Source organism: Paramisgurnus dabryanus, chromosome 9, assembly GCF_030506205.2.
Source record: "Paramisgurnus dabryanus chromosome 9, PD_genome_1.1, whole genome shotgun sequence".
Lineage (NCBI taxonomy): Eukaryota > Metazoa > Chordata > Actinopteri > Cypriniformes > Cobitidae > Paramisgurnus > Paramisgurnus dabryanus.
Window position 1 is genome coordinate 20,112,508 of NC_133345.1, and position 16,907 is coordinate 20,129,414.

General features: G+C 38.2%; 1 protein-coding gene across 1 annotated transcript in view; it reads left to right on the plus strand.

Moving 5' to 3' along the window:
• Nucleotides 1–16,907, plus strand: part of sipa1l3 (signal-induced proliferation-associated 1 like 3) — an 89,030-nt gene that overhangs the window by 32,158 nt on the left and 39,965 nt on the right. The window contains exon 2 of the mRNA XM_065283053.2: nt 5,546–5,640. The gene's annotated coding sequence lies outside the window, so the exon portion shown is untranslated. The remainder of the gene's footprint in view (nt 1–5,545; nt 5,641–16,907) is intronic.

The following is a 16,907-nucleotide window of genomic DNA, read 5'->3' on the forward strand; positions in this document are numbered from 1 at the left end:
GGTAGGTTGGCAGTCCTTGGATTACAACACAAACACTCCGACGCAGGCAGGAGGAGTCCAGCACATGAATAATTCAGTCACTCTCATTGAATTCAGTGCTGTTTCTGCTCTGTTACTGATCACCATACAGCTTGACGCCTGTACGGTCACCTCACATGAATACTGCAGGACCTTTTGTTTATTACACCATATGAAAACCAGAGCACTGTATGTTTGTTATACATTATGAATACTTTAGGAATAAAATGCTCAGGGGTTACGTTACATCTTTTATTCTTTCATTCAAGAGAGTGAGAGATGAATTTTAACCAGGCATCGAATAAGCTGCATTCAATTGAACTGAAATTTTAATAATATTTTGTACATCGATAATAGAATTGATTATGTACATGTATTTTGAATTGAAGTAAAAATCCTGTTTAGCAGTTGACTCTTGCTTAGAAGTAAGTGAACACTGTGCAATGCTGTATGATATAACACCGTGTATTGCTCACTGTTTTTTTTAAATAGCATTTTAATCCAATAGATTATGCAGTGTCTTGAACATTTGAAGCAGTAAAATGTAACACTGGTGTCACATGCCCTCATGTTGCATGTGTAATTATGCAAGTGACGATGATCGTTCATCACACCAGAATTGGAAGGTCATACCAAGTGCATTGCATTGTGGTATACTTCCATGCAGTGTGCTTCGTATGCTGCACATTTTTAAAAATGTTGCAGGTCTTTGGGGTATTCAACACACACATTCATTTGCATACAGTACACAGTATGCTTAGTACATAGAAGTACAAAGTCGGGGGAAAGCCTGGTTTTAGCTTCAGGGCAAATGTCCCGTTTCAAAATAATAATCGTACATTTTAAAGTGAGCCAACAACTTGGTCTCTTTGACAAAAACACATGTGCATTTTATCTCCCCTATTTATTGATTTCTTTATTTCAAATTTTCTGACTTGTGGTTTATTTTGGCTTTCAGTGCAACAGGTTGATCTGAAAACCTCAAAGCTGTCCATGAGAGAGGGAGGAAAGAGATACAGGGTGAAAGAGATTCTTGAAAAGATTGTTTTATTCGAGTAGGTGGAGAGGCTCTTATTACTCACACTGTGTTTTGCTCCTATCCTTTAGCACTTTATTTTTCTATTTATCTAATCTATGTGTTTATCCATCTGTATAAAATATACTGTACATATTTTCACCATTCAAAATAATCACATTTAACCTTTACAGCACTAGGGATTAGTCATTTAAACTGAGGTTTTGTAACGGATAAGTCAATTAGTCTAAAAGTAAGAAACCTCCAGAAGATAGTCAAACACTTAGTTTTTATATAATCCATTTTAAATACATAATACATATGTTTTTTCCTGGCACAAAAAGAGGCATTGTATGTTTTAGGGTTGTGCCGATAGACAATACTGTCATCTATCAACGATAGTCTGACATATGGCAAAATAGCGGGCCTTTGTGACGATAGTTTATAGTTATATATTTTTGTTTTGTTTCACATTACCATGTGCATGGCATGCTTTTCCTTGCTTGTGGGCTTCTATATGCGGAAGAGAGCTTGTAATGACTCTTTCTCGCATCTGAACTTGTAATGCGCACGACTCTGACCATTCCTGTGGCTTGCCATAATTGAGTAAAAAATGAAGAAATAAATAAATGAGAAAACTATTGCCCTGTCCCCTAATTCTATTGTGTATCTGATGATAGGACGATCTCGCTATGGGGCATATAGCGCACAGCTCCTGTTTTTAACGAAGACTCCTATCGAGAGCCGACACAAAATTCTCTATGCAGGAAAACCCCTGATAATCTTTAAATTGTTGAAATTATCTACGAACAGTCAAATGCTATAATTAACGATGCTAATAACAGATCATAAATATTTGATGGGCTTGCCTTGCATAAGGCATGTTCTGTTGCGGCAATCTTGACATGATCATTTTCCACCCTGGTATTGTGCATTCAGGCTCAATAAAGCAGTGATACAAAACTGAGTGGTAGCATGTCTCTTGCTGTCATCTCTGAGATAAGCTCAGTTATATTTTCACACCAACAGTGTGGTGAAGTGAATAATGCAATGGGCATTTACTTGCTTCGGCTAGTCTTTCTTGTGCCAACACCTACGTGCTTGTGCTGAATATGGTTACGCATGACTCCAGTTGAAATATTAGATGCCAGTTTGACATGACATGGCTTACATAAAGCTTTTCCATTTTCTTCAAAATACTCCCACAATTTGCTCATCTTCAAGCGGTCATTGCTTAGCTCACTGTGACTGATATAGAATGTAACATTAAAGGAAAACACCACCGTTTTTCAATATTTTACTATGTTCTTACCTCAACTTAGATGAATTAATACGTACCTATCTTTTTTCAATGCGTGCACTTTTAATATTTGTAGAGCGCTTCTTGAATGTGTTAGCATTTAGCCTAGCCCCATTCATTTCTATGGCTCCAAACAAATGTTTTATTTTGTGCCACCATACTTGCTCGTGTAAATACTCATGTCACAGTCTTTAAATAGGGAAAACATGGAAGTGTTTGGTGGTTTCTAAATCCACCACTGTTTGGATCCTAAAGAATCAATAGGGCTAGGCTAAATGCTAACACATTCACGATGCGCTGTACAAAGATTAAAATTGCATGCATTGAAAAAAGATAGGTATGTATGTATGTATTAATCTAAGTTGAGGTAAGAACATGGTAAAATATTGAAAAACTGTGGTGTATTACTTTAAAACAACTGTAATTTAAAGTTTTCTTTTACAGTCTCAAAAATTGATTTATTTATTCTGGTTTCTTGCTAAGAAGTAGAGCAAAGGCATGTCATCGAATTGCATTAGCTGGACTGATATAAATGCCTTCTTTTGAACTTTTTTTTAGCTATAAACATTAGAGCAAAACATCATAGGAACCGAATGACTATATGCACACTGGGAAATAATCACAAATAAGCCCCGGTCTCCCATGGGTCCAGAAAAGGGATCAGAGTAAAATTCCCTCTCCTAGTTAATATGGATCACAATGCCCCCCCCCCACTTGTTTTCTGCCCCTCCCTCTCTTATACCCTTTTATCTCATGGTTTATGGGTGTAACACAGAGAATAGCATAATTTCAGAAAGACTATAGCTGCGGCATTATCTCCATTGCTGGTCTCCATCATCCTCAGCTGTGACTTCTGGTCTGTCTCTTATGACTGCTCTGAAAAGACATTTCTCACAAAGACCCACTCAGATCTTTCCAACAGAGGGAAAGTGATCTGGGAGATCTCTGGAGACTGATCTGCTCATGAAAGCACAAGAGCTCTGCAGACTCATTCAGAAATCTGCACACATGCAGTTATACATGCAAAGCCAGGCCTTTTTCAGCATGCAGATGCCTGTGCTATAATCTTGCATTTATTAAATTCACCCAAAACTGTGCAGTCCTTTTGTTGGATGAGGAGAGGGGGCTAACAGAAGAGAAACCGTGTCAGAGATCCTTTGTTTAACTACAGTAAGCCCCCCACCCCATGTCTCATGACCCGGGTGGTTGCATGTTCACATGCTATTATTGTGTATATGATCGTGTTTGTGGGTTAGTTGGGGTTACATAGAGTTCAATTCTTTCAGAGTTTAGACACTTGCTTTGTCTGACTCGGATAATTAGCATGTAGCGTCAGATTGCGAGATCGCAGACAAACAAAAACTTTAATTGTGCTCATGTAAACGGGTTATTGTACAATAACCTTTGTATTGCATTCCCTTTTCATAGCTGCTTATTCCCTTCCAAGTTATTACATAAAGTTATTTATCTACATAAATCTGAAAGCGTATCCTCTAGTGTTTATGTATGCATGTTCAAAAGAGTCTAACTAATATAATGTGTAAATAATAAACGCCAGATATGAACAAATAACTATGCTGATCATATGAAATCTCTAATATAAAGCGAGAAACCTATAAGAAAACTGATAGAGATGATTTTTGGCTTTTTAAATTCTGGATTATTATAAATTATTTAATTATAAGTGGGGATCCAAGGCCTGAGGAGTGAGAAATGGGAATGTATTTAGATTAGGGCTGCATATCAATTAATCGCAACTAATCGTTTGCAAAATAAAAGTTTTTGTTTACATTATATATGTGTGTGTATTGTGAATAATACTTATGTATATATAAATACACACACATGCTTGTATATTTAAGAAATATTTACATGTGTTTATATTTATATATAATTTATTTTATATATAAATATTAATAATTAACATATACATATATTTTTTGTTCTTAAAATTATGCATGTGTGTGTAGTCATAATTTTAATTTTATATATATTAAAACACACACACACACTAGTTGTGATAAATGGTTATGCAGCCTTAATTTGGATGTGTATAAGTATATTGTTATTGTTATTACTGTGAATTATTGATAACAGAAAACACTATGGGATGTAAGGTGAATTTTGAAAGAAATTTCAACAATGAAGTGTAATTGAATTAAATTGCATTGCTTAGCAATCATAAATGGGCAAACATTGTCTGACACTAATGCTTATGGAGACTATTACATGGTGGACAAATGTTTTTATTTGTTATTATTAATAATTTTTTCCCAAATAAGAAGTTAATATAAACAACTAATAAACATAGGTGTCTTCTAATTTAGTTATTCCTTGAAAACATGTAACACATGGCTTATTGCTTGTTTCTACTGGGTAAGCTTTTTTGCCGTGACAGTCAGGGTGATTTTAATTAAGATTTTTAATCTGCGATTGACCCAGTGTTAATCTGAAGTGACAGTCTTTCCAGAGGGACTTTTATTTGTCCACCAGGCAAGAACTAGTGGGAATATTCCTAATTGAAGGCTCACGCTTGCCTGGCCTGCTGAGCTTCACCAGTCCCCTGCTGGATGTCATTTATCCTGATCAGTAGGTCCATCAGTTCTTGTTAGACCATCGTCAGTATGGTACAGTAACCATTTGTATCTTTTGCCCCTTATGGCACAGCTCTCATCACATACATTCATTGAGTGATGGCACACTCAATCACAAAACTGGATGAGATGTCCCCCAAATGGGTTTATGGACTCTGTTTCATATCTCGAACAGCTAAGCGATAGTTGATCCCACGAGAATCAACGCAGTATCTTTTCATCTGGCAGGCAGTCTATCATGGCATTAATTAGCTTGGTTAAACAACACACATGCTTGGACATTAATGAAAATGCATGAATAGCAGGAGCTGTTTGTATGCAGGGTTCAAATATAACACTCCTCGAGTACCAGTGAGAGTAAAAATTGGTTTTGGCATGTAAATAAAATGAGCTATTTGGTAATTTTATTATGAACTGCAAAGTAGCATTGCTTGAATCAAATTGTAAGAACCACGCATCGTCTAACGTTTCATTGAAACAAAAATTACAGGTCTCTCTGGAATGCCTTAAGGTGTTTTTTCACTCCAGAACGCCATATGTGAAATGTATCTTATACTTAATAAATGAAATGAAAATATGGGAGGCAGAATCAATATAATGGTTTTGTTTTTGTTATAGATGCTCTGAGTGATGGAGGCGGCTCATCATCGCTGATGCAGTGAAAAACAACTTAATTCTGTTGGCATAAGGATAAACATATATTTTTGTGGCAGGTAAGCATTATTTCTGGTAAATTGTCTCCACCTCTGGCGGTTTCCTTCTGACCCTGCATATTTAATTCCCTCTTAAACTGCCTTGCTGTCCATTTGTGTCTCGTCCCTATGTTGACATTAAAGTAAAATGAATGAACATATCCGGCACTTCCTTTGACCTCTGTTTTTACATGGTAGTGAATGTAACTGGACATTGCAGTATGTGTGTGCTGACTCTGGGGAGATGACTGTAGCTCCAGCAGCTGTGGGGTTGTAATTCAGTCCTGTAGGTTGTCATCATTATCTGGACCCCTGCGGGCTTAGGCGTAGTCCCAAATATTAGCCAATAGTGAGAATGCAGAAGAGAGAGAAAGTAATTGTTACTAGAAGAAGGAAGGAAAGGATTTATTTAACCATTGATGCATGTTTTTAACAATAATAGATCAAAAACTACCATGAGTCATTTCCTTTTATCTTTAATCCTAAAGTTCTTTTAGTCATTTAGTTTTTATAATTGCCATAAATGGAGGGTATTAGAGAAATAGCCAACTTATTTTTTGGATGAAGAGTTGGATGCTGACAGCTGGAGGAAACGGCAAGATTCGCTGCATTCCTGCCCTGGGTCAAACATGAGGCTGAGAGACACTGCCAGATCCTCAGTTCCTGAAGGATTTTTCTAAACAATAGAAGTTTGTGTTTCTGAAAACATTAAATACATTTGCTTTTTAAATGAAGCTTATCATACTCGGATCATTCAAAGAATTTAACTCTGTTTTGAGAGAAATACACTGCAATGTCAAACTAACAGCCCAGGTCAGTTTTTGAAGGTTTACAAGGTTGTTCTAGGTTGTCAGTGATTTGATGTTTGTTGCCTTGAAAAGTCTGTAGAAAGTCTGAAACTTTAAAACATGCCTACAAGAATGCTGACTTTTAAGTCATTGATTCTCCATTCAGCAATTTTTAAACACAGCCCATGCATCCTCCAATAATTGGGCCAGTGGTCTCCCTGCATTTAAGATATGTTGTTCGCATTAACAGTTTAAAAATCCATACCAGCCACCCATTAATGTCTGCTAGTCCCTTTAACACATACAGTCTTTACTGCTAAATTGCAGTTAACAGGTCATGTGTGAACAGAACCTTTCTGGTAAATCAGTGCTGCCAATTTACCAGTAAGAGAGGTTGTAAGATTACCAGTAATTTACCGGTAAGCGATATGTGTGAGCAAAAAATATAGATTATCATCATTGAGAACCAGGGTTCCCAGGGGTCCTTAAAATTCTTGAAAGTTTGTGAATCTGGGGGGAAAATTCAAGGCTATGGGAAGTTTTTGAAAATATACATACATAGATACAGGTCATTGAAAGTGCTTGAATTTATTTTATGCAAGAAGTTTTCTGGGGTTATAAAATACATTTTATTCCCTGTGAAGTGTAGGAAAATATCATTAAAATTCTAGTCTTTTTAACCACACCTGCTAAACTGTTCGCTTTAAATGCTTATATATTCTGTATACGAATGTTGATTCATACCAAAATCCTTTTTTGCATAGTTATGTTTGACACATGAAAACATCTCGGGTTACGTATGTAACTGTTGTTTCCTGAGAAGGGAACAAGACGCTGCGTCTCCCTTGCCATACTTCCTGCGTCCCTGTATGCAGTCTTTGGCAATATTTCAAATAGTGATATACTTCCAGGCTCCCGCATTACCCTATCTTTGTCGTTAAGCCTCACCATTGGTTGAATTTGATATACACATTTAGACACACTTACCTCTGGAGGCGTCCCCAAAGTGTCACCGCAGTGACGCAGCGCGAGTTCCCTCGAAAGGGAACTGTAACAATGTATCTTAAAAGGTAACACTATGTAACCTTGCTCTCACTTGAAATGTGTCCCCACATTAAGGCCATGAATTTGAGGGTATTGGACCTGGAAAGTCCTTGAAAGGTCCTTGAATTTGAAGTTAACTAAGGTGTGGGAACCCTGTAGAACGGACGACGTCAAACCTCACTGACAGCTTCGGGCCAATAACATTTTGATACAGATGACGCGTTAACCCCCACACTGTTTACGGATGTTTCCACAAACACGCTGCTTAAAAGTCGAGCACACCTGAAGTTAACATCCACATTTCTTCACCAAAGTTGTTTAAAACCGCTTACCATCTATTTGCCAAATTGCTGACGTCCTTAGCACACCCTCTGTGAAGCCTAATGTGCAAACAGTACTGTTGTATAAGACGCTGGTTCCGTTTGAAGTCGCCTAATGCAAAGTTGTTTGGTCACGAGCAACTTCGCGACCGTCAGCGTTTCCACAGATGTGAAAACAACAAAATACGGACCGTGGATATGAAGTCATAACCCGCCTTTGTTTACAAATACAACACTGAGCTCACTGCGCCATAGGTAACTTCCTCTATCCGAGTTTAGCGGCATTTTGATACTGATGTGTGAATGATATCTTGCTGGTAAAAAGACGGAACGTCACTGCGTGTGTGAACAGCACATTTACTGGTAAATTCATTCTTGTAAATGCATGGTAATTTACCGAAATAACTGTGTGAAAGAGGCTAATGTTACTATAATCGAGATCTGGAAACTGCAGTGACCTCATAATGATATTATCAAGTCCTTTTTTTACAAACATGCTCTTCCACATTTGTGTACTAACACTACCAGGAATTAAAAGATCATCTTTCTCATATAAAACCCTAAACGTCTGTTTTTAATGATGACCTAACACGTGTTTTGTGCGTTTTGCATGGTATTGGACAGAACAGAAGTCTTATTAAAATACTTTGTGAATTACATTTAGTAGGACACTTAAGTGGATTTAAACATACATCGAATGGCAAGTCTACAGTGTGTTCCGCTGTTGCATAATTTTTACCATATCTTGGAACGAAAGGAGAATAATTAATCTAGTCATCAGTCATAATAGATGTAAATTGCCTTCTTGGCAGCTCTCCTACTGACTGAGATCTTTTTAAAGCACTGGAGGTGTGTGTATGTGTGTAATGCTTGTTCGGTTTTTTTAAGTATTTGGTTATATATTATCAGTTATTTCGGCTAATAGAGCTTTAAAAGTACCATCAGCTCTTTAATTACAAAGCTGTTTAGCCCAGCATGAATACTTACAAAGAGATCTTTCTTACAGCTAGATGAAAGAGATATGTGTGACTGTTGGTTTGATATGAGGGGCAAGAATGAATGTGCATCCCATCATCTGATGAGAAGTCACATGACTGCTGTTATGTAGACACAATAGTGCATGTTTCTCTCTGTTTGTACATTATGAATTCAAGCAGTGTGGGCTTTATCATGGATCTACTTGGAGAAGAGCAGAGGCTGGTTTTAAGTGTAAGAGATAAAACCCAGAGATGTTCTTCTCAGGAACACATGAATAACTCTTTGTGCTTCCTTTGAGTCAGATCCTTTACTCCTCTGCTAGGTTTCTCCCCAATTTTGCTTTTTATCTATTAAATTATATTTCTTTTGACTCAATATTTCAATATTTGTTCATTTCAAAGGACCCTTTATGATTCTTTACTTGTGACAGAGTGTTTTAATATTTTAAGATCAAAGTCTACAATTATAAAGGAATGGTTCCCCCTAATATGAAAGTGCTCATTGCTCTCATAATTTATTTATCTTCATGCCATCCCAGATTTATGACTTCCTTTGTTTAATTGAGCACAGAAAAATACTTTTATATTTAATGCTGTCGTTGTCTTATATGGGAGCCAACATGGCAAAGCTCCAGAAAGCACAAACATCCATCATTAAAGTAATGAAACAGTATGTTTTAGTAAGAGAAAGCGATTAATATTTTGAGCTTATTTCGAAAATAATAAGTCACATATCCATGACAATACACACATCAGGGTGGTAAATTCAAATATGGCGGCACGTCAAAAATGTTGGAGGTCATGTTCTTTCTGATCCCATTTTTTAAAGTTCACTACCAGGCGATATATTTTCTTTAACAGAATTAGTCTTTCAAAGCCTACAGCAACAGCTTGTTTGGACTACAGCCCTCTACTTCCTGCTTTAATGATGTCAGTAGAACAGTGTTTTTTTGACTAAACTCCACCCACAGGAATACGTCAGTCGCCAGCAATGCTAACGGCAAGCTAAGCTGCTATCGAATCACAACACACTAAACAAACGACACAATCAAAACTGGATACGTATTTCTGAAGGAGGGACTTCATAGAACATAGTGCAGATTAAGGGGCGGTATTATCCCCTTCTGACATCACAAGGGGAGTCGAATTTCACCGTAATGGAGATTCAATCACAAAATTATTAACAGTGACAGTCATAAACTGGGCTGTCTGGATTACCTTTTATACTTAATGTTTGAAACAGCAGGTTATCAACTTATGAATACAAAACTTATATATGAAAAAACGATTCAGAACAGTTACAGACAATAACGTGACAACTTAAACAGCAGCAGGAGTATAGGAGGAGCCCAAACGGAATTCGCGCCCGCAGATTTCGATAGAAAACTCCGCGGAATTCTGCGGATTTAATGCCCGTCATTGACAACCACACATGTCCCGCGCTTGAGCGTGTTTGTGAGAAGTAATCTCATTGACAACAAGCACACATCCATAGCCTATCCTGCGCGTTTGTGAGCCGTCAGTGGAGAGTAGATTAACCCTGCGCGTGCTGTTTACTCGCCCGTTTTCAATGATAGAGAGCACAAACCCTTTGATACTTGAGATGAAATAAAACTTACCGCTGAGTTAAGCAGATCTCACTTGACTCTGTCATCTATGTGACGCGTGACAGTCAGCACATGATCATTTAAAATCCGTTTACAAGACAAATGCTGTTGTTGTTTAATATAAAGTTTACATTGCGTTGTAAAAATAATAAAATTATCTACATTTCATAATGCGAACATATTAACACAAGCTTTTATTCTGCTATAATATTTAACACTATAAACATTAATATAATGTCATTTTATATACAAACTATAATTATATCTTGACATGCACATTAGGTTCATGTTGGTCCAATTTGATTCCCTCTCTTGCGCACAGTTGCCGTCGTTGGTCTCACTCTCAGCCTTCTTCCTATTACGAGGTGTTACTGTAAAAATGCGTTACATATGCAGGGCTCCAGACTGCCCCCAAATGGTGGCATTTTGCCCCTAAAATTTGAGAGTGTGCCACTGAATTTTACATCCAGTCGCACATGTGCAACCAGTAAATTTGACCTTTTTTTTCAAAAGTGCACAATAAAATGTGACACTGAATTTGAAACAGCACATTGTACTTTCTGCATTTGTCATTAAAGTATTTATTAGTAATACAGTGGAAATTAGTAGAAATGTGAATATTTGGTTAGCATGTTGATTTACGGTGTGTGCCCCTAAATTTTCTGGTTGCGCCCCTAACATTTTTAGTCGGGGACCACTGTGCTCCTAGTGAAAAAAGTTAGTCTGGAGCCCTGATATGGCATACAAAAAAACCGGATGGTTTATTTAAAGGTCGAATACGGATATTTCACGTCATGTTCGAATGCATATTCGAATATCGAATAAAAAGTGACAGCCCTAGTAGGTAGTGGTGCAACGGATCGCAGTTGATCCGTGATCCGTACGGATCACGACCCACGGTTCGGCTCGCATGTAATTCGCGGATTAATACGCAAATTTAAATAGGGAAAGTTTATAATTTGTAAGTGTTATAAAGGTTTGCAAATGTTAACATTCAAGTGATTTTAAACAGTTTAACTGCAAAACGGCGCTAAAGTGATCAGTTTACTTTACGCACAAACGCACGCGTGCGGTTAAATGCGTCCGGTCCAGCTCGAGTCAGACGTAATCATCCTTCAAAGATCAGAACTCTTGATGTTTAAATTTCAGAGAGTTGCGCTACTCTCTCTCATACTGTAGTGTATTAAAATACATTTGGCTAATAGAGCAATGAAAAACAACGTAACGTTTTTATGTGGGACGACTGTAATGCTGCGCCGTCTGTAATTCACCCTTTGTCTGTGTCTGTGCGCTCGTTTAAGGGGACTCGGTAGTGCACAAACAGAGAGATGCAGTCTGTGCACATTTGGTCTTAAAGAGACAGTAAGCTCAATTGACCTACTTAAGTCTGTGTCATTAATGTTAATCAAACAACCCAAGACAAAGAGAAAATCACTTCTGAAGCTTTAAAAAAATAATAATTACATTTAATTAATACAATAAATGCAGTGTTATTATTCATTTGATTTCTGTAACTAATGATTTTAGACCTTACTTAATGTGCAACCTTGTTCTTTTTATAAATGTTTGTAATTTCTTGATTTGTTATTAGAATTTTCCCATACTTTTTTTTGCTGATCCGAAAAATGATCCGATCCGTGCCTCAAAATCCGTAATGTGATCCGAACCGTGAGTTTTGTGACCCGTTGCACCCCTACTAGTAGGGGGTGGGATCAAAACATTGCTGTTTGCACATCTTTACGTGCTTTTCATTTATAAATTCTACAGTTTGTTTCTCATCGTTAAAAAAGTCCATGTACAGTAGGTTGAAATTATCTCACTAATGCTTGCTCTGACATGCTTGCCATATAAGTTTATAAACAAAATCAAAGACACCTAAATGTTTCCTCAAGATGTAATCTTTTATCCTGAAGATCTGTTATCATCCTTTTCCTCCCACAGCAGCACCACTGAACCCACACCAACATAGACATGTAATCACCCCTAACGCCTCTAGTACACATACACAAGGCAGGCATAGGATTTTTTGCCCACGTTATGTTCTGGTAACAGTGTTTGTTATTAGCATATTGGAGAAGAGAAAGCAGGTATACTTACTTCTATTAGATATTGACAGATAAAATATTTATTGCTGACTTTCCTCTCAGCATTTGATGGTTTATGTCTTCAAAATTACATGGAGGGAAGTGTATTCCCTTAAGCTCTTTGCAAGGTCCCCACAGAGTCTTTAAAATGTTATCAGCACATCTCAGTGACTTCACATTTGGAAGAGCCATCGCTCACAATAAGATACTGCTGTGTCTTCAGTACCACATGCATCCCTCAGTCTCGGACTGTGTGCCAGTGATGTTTCTGCTCTGATCTGTCACGGTGCCATCTGTCTTAATGTCAGGATGTTGTTAGTCCATGTATTCACACTCGTTGCAATTCTCAGCTGTCAACATACTGAATTTGAAAAAAAGCAGGATGTTGGCCTTTAGAGCTTCCCAGAGAGCTTTTAACTTCTTAAAGTGTCTGACAGAAGACAAAGTCGTGCAGGAGTAAGAGGAACTATGGTGAATTTTTTTTAGCTTTTGCAATGTCAAAGCAGAACAAATGCTGAGATGTTACATCATGCAGATTTCACTGGGAGGCCGATGCTGCCTTGTGTTTTAGTAACTAACTAGCTCGCTTACCAAGAAATCACAGAAACCGAAATAGCCGGGCTGACAAATATTTCTGCAACATTCATGCGACTGAATAATGTACTGTTCATCGCTGTAAATGTGATGGGATGTCACAACTCCTGTTTCAAACTTTTAATCTCTTCAGAGATTCTATACGATCTGTTTAGTTTAACTAACTGCCAAACATCAGTCAAACTAGACTTTTAGCATGTGAAATTCCCTTGCGTATAAGGTCAGGAACCAGATATGACATTGCACGCTAAAGTTTTTATTCAAACATCATGGATTCCAACATGCTTGCACCGTTAAAGCCAAAGTACGGCCCATTTTTTTTGCATGTATGCAAGGGTTCGCATACAGTGCGCGTTATGCTAATTTTCGTAATCAGATTTTTGAAACCCTGCGTACATTTTACATGTAGGTCTATATACCAGAACAGGAGAATGTATTATGTAGCCCAGGAGATGGGTTGTATCTTGTCGCAATGCCCATGCGTTGAATGTAGGGATGTTCACATTGACCGTTTAACCGTTAACCGAAGGTAAGAATTTATGACCGATTAACATTATCAGTTAAAATAAAAAAAAATTGTTAATACTGTCCATGGTGCGTGTCGTCATGAGCCGACAGACATTTTCTATCTTTAATTTGTGAATGTCCTGTAAATGACACATATGATTGCTGCCCTGACGGTCTGATAAAGTAATCATTTGTATGAGAAATCATTTGTATGCGTGTTTGGAAGCTGAACGGAGACGCGCGCGTGTCTGCGCAAGATGACGCGGTCTGTCTCGCGCACATCCGGACAGACATTCCCTGATGGCCTCTGACCCTGACCATGAACATCTCTCTTTTTGCACAAACGGAGAAAGACGACGCAAAACCAAAACTTTCTGAAAAGCGTCCTGCTCCACTGTGGTAGATGAAATGGAGACAATCTGCCCTTTGGATATTAATCCTCTGGACCGATCGCGTGCTTTTTAATAAGGTAATGTTGCGTGAATATCTCATAATGTATGAATCCTGGTTCTGTTGTTGATCTGTCGCTGCTGTTTGCATGTTCAAATTAAATGTTTTGTTTTTACTAGTTCACAGACAACCGTCAACTGTATTTTTACTCAATGACAATTTCATATTAAAATCTTATAAGTTAACGGTTAATGTTCGGTTTAGAAGCTACGGTTGTCGGTCGGGAAAATTAACTGATATGAGCATCCCTAGTTGAATGTCTGCCTACACGTATGAGTCAAATAATAATTTTGCAAGGCTGTGCATTCGGCCGTTCCCGTACACATTAGAAACGGACTATATTCAGGGCTATATTCATGACTTTTATTATTGTTGTACAAAATAGATTTGTGCGATACTGCTTTTTTATAGTTCCCTTTTTAGTGACATATCGATCATCTGTTGGTTTAAATTGGCAGGTCAGAGTTCACCAAACTTGAACTTTGGAACATGCCGAAATTTAAAATTGTATGTGTTTGAATGGAAAACAGTGGAATGAAAAGTCTGGTGTGACTGTGGCATCAGAACATCTTGGCGACACGCTAACAACCAGGCAAAACACACCCAGAGCACCCAAGAATTTTCGCATGGGTAAGCACAGCTCAGTTTGGTTGTATTCACTGGCTTTTTAGCTTGTGACCTTTGTCTTGTGAGCATAGTTGCCCCCTATGTGTCATTATGACTTATTTATTGTTTCACAGCTACAGCAGATCCTAATTTTGTCATCGTTTTCAGTCGCATGTTATCGTGACCTCATTCTTATTGACCTTGATGTCAAGAAGTGACTTCTCGAAACACTGAATGATGAAGGCGCTGACCGTAAAGCATGCAGAGACGAACACACACAAACACTCACTCACTCTCACAATAGGTGACTCAAAAACACACAGCAGACAGGCATGCATATTGCTACTTCAAGCCTATTCACAAAATGATGGATATGTGCGTAACCCAAAATACCCTTTTTCTGCCCACTGCCCGGGTGTGCTGTATTTTGAGCCTTGGCAGGCCTAATTGGATGAAGTGGAGCATGCTGTAATGTGTTGTCATGGTGAAGCAGCTCTGGGCTGTAATGTGATTTGCAGTAGTGGCAGTCAAAGCTGTAAATTCTCACCGACAGAGCCGGGAGTGTCAAACGTGCACCGTGACCCAAACCTATGTGTGTGGATCTTGCAGAGCTCGCATTACAATACTAATATGGACCGCTGCCAGATAATATTGATTGTCTCACGTGCACGTTACCAAAGCATACATTATACCTCTACATAAACAATTGGCCTATGTGGTGACAGGAAGGAACTAGAGCTGAATTGATCAGTATTGATGGGCGAGAGTCTGTCAGGCCATAATTTCTCCCGCCGCAGGAAATGTTTGTGTGGAGAGCGTATCTCCTCTCGTTCCTCTAGGAAAGCTTGTGTGTTAGAGCCATCTAAAGTATATGCTAGGAATGCACCGAAATGAAAATTCTTGACCGAAAACCAAAAAAGAGGAAACCAAGGGGCTGTTTACACTTGGTATTAAGATGTGTTTTCATCGATCGGATCACAAGTGGACGAGAGAGACACATTATGTTTACACCTGGTATTTAAATCTGTCTCTTTCGTCCACTTTTGACCGCTTCTGTCCTGAATACTGTGAAAGGGCGTTCTGTTGAGACGGTGGGCGAATGCTGTCATTCAAACGCGAGCAGGAGTAATTATGAGTTTATATGGCAAACTAATATTATGTCGGAGTCCACTGCTTGTTTAGCAAGTAAACATGATGCACAGAGTTTTGTACGTTTGTATGTAAGAGCTTTCTCTGAATTTTCAGCGCAATTGATGAAATAGGATCGCGCAACTTTCACACGCTTTCAAAACGAAATTACGGAGATCAGCCGCTTTAGTTGTATCAATGAAAGGCTAAAAATAGCGCTGTTCACCGTATGTTCATGCCAGAAGTAAAAAAAAGACGTAAAACTTGTGTTTAATACCTCAGATTAGATAAATGGGCGGAGAGAAGGCGGTCGCGTGTGGCTGTTCGAACGCATTCAACCACATATGCGTTCCGCAACTCCAAAGCGATCCGATCGAAAGTGGTTTCGACTACCTCTGGATGTGGTTGAAAGTGGTCGAAAGTGGACGAGCTCAAAACTTTTTGAACACTGTTTACACCTGGCATTAACGTTGTCCACTTGTGATTCGATCGATGAAAACGCATGTTAATGCCAAGTGTAAACAGCCTCCAAGTCTGAAAACCGAAACACCCAAAGAGTGAGAGTACCATACCATTGCATTTATGGCTATGACTGTGTACTTACTTTACTAAAATCCCCTTTATGCACCGATATGTAAGATAATAATTACAGCTTTTTTCTCAATGTACTGTTTAAAAATTAAGTCAGAGGGAAGTTGGTTTTCCCGGTTGTTGATGAGTAACAGCTGTGAATGAGCACCAACGTCACAGGATAATAAGTGAACTGTGTCCCAATGTCAATTGAGCTAGAGTCCTTATCAGTACCCGAACCTGCATACACGATATACTGATTCACGACCTGGCGAGCTAACAAATTGAGACAGGGATACTGAAATACGTCCACACCGCAGGCATGTTTCATAAATATAATATATCTAATATGTTAAGTTAATAATTACAATGCATTAATTTCTAAATTTACGTTATTATACTTGTGTTTCTTTATGTAGGCTCAGGCTGCACACCCACAACTGGCTGAGAAGTTACCATTCCTAATTGAATTTATTGCCATTTTTCATCTGTAAATCAAGGCTAGCTTCACATTAGCCCTCTCAGCAGCATGAAAAACAAAACTGTTAATCAAATTTTAAATGAATTATACACTGAAACCGAGCAATGTGACAACTAAAACATTCACATTGCA